Genomic DNA, 5,274 nt, shown 5'->3' with positions numbered 1-5,274 from the left:
GGGATGGAGAGGGGGACGGGGGAGAGCTTACCGTGTGCTGAGCACTGTACTAAGCACTTGGCAACATATAGAGACGGTCCCTACCGGACAACGGGCTCAAAGTCTAGAATATATATGTGTTTGTGTGTATATAATTTACATCATATTAATATATTAATATAATATATTATACATTATATTAATATATCTGTTTCTTTAGTCCTTTTCTAACTCTGGTTGTTGTCAGTGGAGGATTGATACATTTCAAGTGTTGCCATTTCCCCAAATTAAAATCAATGACTCTCTTCACTCTCACATCCTCTTCCTCCTCTGACTGGTTCCATCTTGGATCTGACTCCCACTAACAAAATCCCCTTCCCTCAAGCAATCCTTTTTTTCTTTGAAGCTGCCTATTTATTGGCTGGTCCTAGTTGCTCCCACTGCCCCTACTTTCCTATCCCCTTTTTTTCTAGACATAGACTGTAAGCTGTAGAATGCATAGTCCTCTGGTCTGTAAGCTCCTTGTGGGCAAGGACCATGTCTACCAACTCTGATATACTGGACTCTCCCAAGCACTTAATACAGTGCTTTTAGCATAGGTCTTAATCCATTAAGACTGTAATGGATTAGGTCTTAATCCATTAAAACTGTGAACCCCATGTGGAACATGGACTGGGTCTAACCTGATTACCTTGTAACTATCCTCGTATTTAGTAAGCACAAAGTAAAGGCTTAACAAGTGCCATGAAAAAGCAAGTGCTCAATAAGTACGACTGATTGATTGATTCTACCCCTCCCTAACAGGGATTTCCAGAACAAAAGACAGAGGCAGGATTAGAACTCAGAGCTCCTTGTATTTTACACTGTTACTTATCCCTTGAATCTCACCGTCTCCCTCGTGTCTATGCCAAAGGTTGTACCGAAGCCTTCATTTCCCTTTGCCTAGTTTGTAGAGGAGCCAGGATCTGAGCCTCTACCCAACTTTTTTGTGCTTGAAAACCAACAGTGCAATATTCAAGTGGAGAACTGAAATAGAACAAAGCCAATATGTGTCAGTGTGGGTATTTCAACAGTTACCTCAACCTAGTTATGGTGTAAAAGCCTGAATAGTTAAACCACACAAAGTTAACCTCTTAAAATTTGCATTTGACAAGAAATGCAACTTGTCTACTGTGTAACCTTAGGCCAGTCACTTAACTTCTCTGGGCCTCAGTTTCCTCATCTGTAAAATGGAGATTAAAACTAAGCCCCATGTGTGGACAGGGACTGTGTCCAACTTGATTAGCTTGTTTCTACCCCAGCGCTTAGCACAGTGCCTAGTACACTGTAAACATTTAACAAATACCATGGAAAAAAAAAACAGGTGTCAGATACCTAGTTGTGTCAGCTCTCTGAGGGCAGGGAATGTGTCTACCAATCCTGTTGTACTGTAGTCTCCCAAGAGCTTAGTACAGTGCTCTGTACACAGTAAGCCCTCGATAAATACCATTAATTATGTGTTAACACTGCCAACTTTGAGACTATGCTATCTTCAAAACCTCATCTTTTTTTGTGCTTCATTTTTCAAATAGTGGCATGGAGATTTAATATTTTTCAGGGCTTTTTATAATGGAAAATAAACCTAAATAATGTGGAAAAAAAGCACCCCCAACATTATAGTGGCTTCTGAATCATCCTCATTTAAGGAGTTTTTAATCCCAGCATCATGCATAAAATGAGCGCCTACTCAAGTGTCCTCAACTAACTCAGTGTTGAAACCAGAGAACATGTTGCATCTGAACATGTGCACAACACAGGACTTGATGCTGTCATTCCTCTGAAAATGTATGGCTGCTTTCTCTCAATTTGCCTTGATTTTCTTGACTTGAGCAAGTAACTAGCATGAATTGTGTAGCTCCCTCAGCTTTTCGGGGATTTGAGCACCAAAATTTATCACAACTTTCTTTTTTCCTTAAAGAAAAGAGCTTCTTTTCCCCCTTAAGATAGGTCAGAATTGGCCTGATAATTTACCTTCATTTCATACTAAAATAATCTGTGCTGAGGTTCAACCGAGATATTTTGCAGAAACTATTAACTAAAAATGCCACATCAACCTTTATTGCTGCTTTTAAAGGCCTCAATGGCATAACTAAGGGCATTACTTTATCCTAAAAGCAAAGCAGTGGGCTTTGCCACAAGATATATTTGCATATATGTTATTTATTCATTTGTCTATTTATTTATCTACGTATTTATATTAATGTCTGTCTCCCCCTCTAGGCTGTGAGCTTGTTGTGTGTAGGAACGTGTCTGTTGTTATACTGTACTCTCCCAAGCGCTTAGTACAGTGCTTTGCACACAGTAAGTGCTCAATAAATACGACTGAATGAAAGATATCTGACCTTATAGACTTTAAAAAAGTTGGTGCTCGAATGCCAAAATCCACTCAACCTTTGCTGAAATGCAACCACTTCTAGGAAAACCTCCAACTCTAAACTATCTGCTACAATTAAAAATTACCTCCTATAACTGAAATTGCTCGGAAAACAAATCTGGATTCCCTTGAATTAGGAAAAGGCTAGAACACTGGCCTAAAATGATGACAACAACAATAAATTGGACATTCTTGAAGATTCTTGGAAAAACCAGAACATTCATTTTCCAACGATACCCCACAAGGACCCAAAGTTCATTGGTGAGGTAGGGTTCTCTCCGTTTTGTAGGTCGGGAAACTGGGACCAGAGAAGTAAGGTCACTGTGGAAAGGGAACTCTGATTGTCTGCAACCCTGAGAAGCAGTGTGGTTTAATGGAAAAAGCATGGGAGTCAGCAGGACCTGGGTTCTAATCCCAACTCTGCCGCTTGTCTGCTGTGTGACCCTGAGCAATTCACTCAACTTTTCTGTGCCTCCATTCTGTGCCTCATCTGTAAAATGGGATTAAGACTGGGAGTCCCTTGTGGGACATGGACTGTGTTCAACCTGATTAGTTGGATTCAGTAGACTGCCTGGCACATGGTAAGTGCTTAACAAATACCATAAAAATACTGTTGTATTCTCCCAAGCGCTTAGTGCAGTGCTCTGCATACAGTTCAGCACTCAATAAATACGACTGATTAATGAGTGAGCTGCCATGGTCACCCTGCAAATCTTAGAAAAAGCTAGAATGTAGTTCCCCTGATTCTTGTCTCCAAGTCTAAAGTTCTGTCTGGTCCACCGGGCCTTCCTTTCCCTCAATCAATCAACAAATCCATGGCATTAATTGCGCATTTACTGTGTGCAAAGCACTGCAGTAAGTGCTTGGGTGAGTGCAATACAACTGTTGATAGACATGTGCCCTATTCACAGGGAGTTTATAGTGTAGAGGACGGGTCTTGCAAAAAAACTGTGACTTTTTTTGATATTTACAAATGGCTAGTGCTTTGTTTTCACATCTAACTCAAAAACTGGCGATCTAAGCAACATGCTGAACTCTCTGTTCATGACAGCTCATAAGGAAAAATGCCCTAAGAAAACCAGGCTTTATTTTTGCTTTCTTTGGATGACTGCCACCCCTAAAATGACCAAGCCTGATCCTGCTTAGCTCACGAGATCTGATGATATCAGAGTCCAAGGCAGAATGAACTTAAATGAAAGTGGAGTGCACTAACATATAGATGAGCGTGCAATGAATCTTGGATTATTATTCAGGAGCAGCTTTTCACATGTAATAACCGTAATAAAAATGATTATTACTGTGGCATTTCCTAAACCCTTGCTATAAAAGCCGGACACTGTACTACAAGACGATCAGGTTGAACACAGTCTCTGTCCTACATAGGGCTCACAGTCTTAATCCCTGTTTTACAGATAAGGAAACTGAGGTACAGAGAAGTGAAGTGTCTGGTCCAAGGTCACATAGTGGACAAGTGGTGGAGCCGGGATTAGAACACAGGTCCTCTGATTTCCAGGCCTGCGCTCTTTCCACTAGGCAATGCTGCTTCTGTTTGCTAGCTGCTTTGAAAATGTGTGCTAATGCCAAATATGCCCATTAACCACCAGATGTATGCTTGTTGCAGGCAGAGAACATGTCTACCACCTCGGTTGTATTGTACTCTCCAAGTGCCTTAGCATAGTGCTCTGCAAACAGTATGTGCTCAATACACACGACTGATTGACTGGGTTTTCCTCAGGTCAATTAAGCTGCCGGCTGTGGAGTTTCACAACGGAGTCAGATCTGCCAGGGTCTCCGTGTGCCCTTCCCACCTCCTGGCTGTTCCTGTTGGGCAGCTCTGCCGTGATGGACACTACCCAGACTTCTGTGGCTCAAGCCAAAGGCCTTTCTCGCTGACAAGAGGAAAAAAAAAACCTGACAGGGTCTACGGCAAAGCCCTCTACTGAAACTGGCCAAGTGACCAGGTGCCAGGAGTGCCGTGACCAAATCCCCAAAGCCAAACCACGAGTTTTTTTCAGGTGTTGTTTTTCTGAGGAGAACCCAACCTCTCTTATCCAGAAATTCTTGGGGTTAGAGCCTACTATACCTCCTGTTGCTGTTCTTGCAGTACTCACCATTTCATTCCTTCACCCAATCAATGAATGGTATTTATTGAGCACTTACTGTATGCAGAACACTGTACTAAGCGATTGGGATTTCCCTGTGAATCTGTCCTTCCTATCCCTCTCTCCTGACTTTTAGAGTGTAAGCCCCCTAAGGACCAAGTCTGAATCAACCATCTTGTACATTTCCCCATTGCTTAGCTCTGTGCTCTTGCCTTCTGTAAGCCCTTGACAAGCATCATTAATTCTGCTATTGCTAGCTCCTTGTGGGTAGGGAATGGGCCTTCCAATTCTGTTGTACTGTACTCTTCCAAGCACTTAATACAGTGCTCTGCACACAAGTAAGCACTCAACAAATATCACTGATAGATTGATTGATACTGTTATTTGGGATGCTTACTCTAACGAGGTAATATAGCACTTTATACGTTCCAAATCTCAGGGAATAACTACCTCTTGGTAGATATCTGGAATAGGGAAGGAGTCCCCAAGTGCTAGAGGGGTCCCATGGTGTAATGGTTAGCACTTTGGACTTTTAATCCAGCGGTCCGAGTTGAAATCTCGGTGGGACCTTCGCATTTTTTCCCTTCTAGACTGTGAGCCCGCTGTTGGGTAGGGACCATTCTATATGTTGCCAACTTGTACTTCCCATGCGCTTAGTACAGTGCTCTGCACACAGTAAGCACTCAATAAATACGACTGAATGAATGAATGAGTCTTCTGTTAATCAATCAACCAATGGTATTTATTGAGTGCTTACTGTGTGCAGAGCACTATACTAAG

General features: G+C 42.0%; 1 non-coding gene across 1 annotated transcript; it reads left to right on the top strand.

Moving 5' to 3' along the window:
• Positions 1-4,992: 4,992 nt before the first annotated feature.
• On the top strand, positions 4,993-5,064 carry TRNAK-UUU. The gene has a single exon. It is a non-coding gene; the product is annotated as a tRNA-Lys (tRNA).
• Positions 5,065-5,274: the final 210 nt, after the last annotated feature.

The sequence above is a fragment of the Tachyglossus aculeatus genome, chromosome 13 (assembly GCF_015852505.1).
Source record: "Tachyglossus aculeatus isolate mTacAcu1 chromosome 13, mTacAcu1.pri, whole genome shotgun sequence".
Taxonomy (NCBI): domain Eukaryota; kingdom Metazoa; phylum Chordata; class Mammalia; order Monotremata; family Tachyglossidae; genus Tachyglossus; species Tachyglossus aculeatus.
Note: the sequence above shows the minus strand (reverse complement) of the source record. Positions and strands in the feature narration are given on the sequence as shown.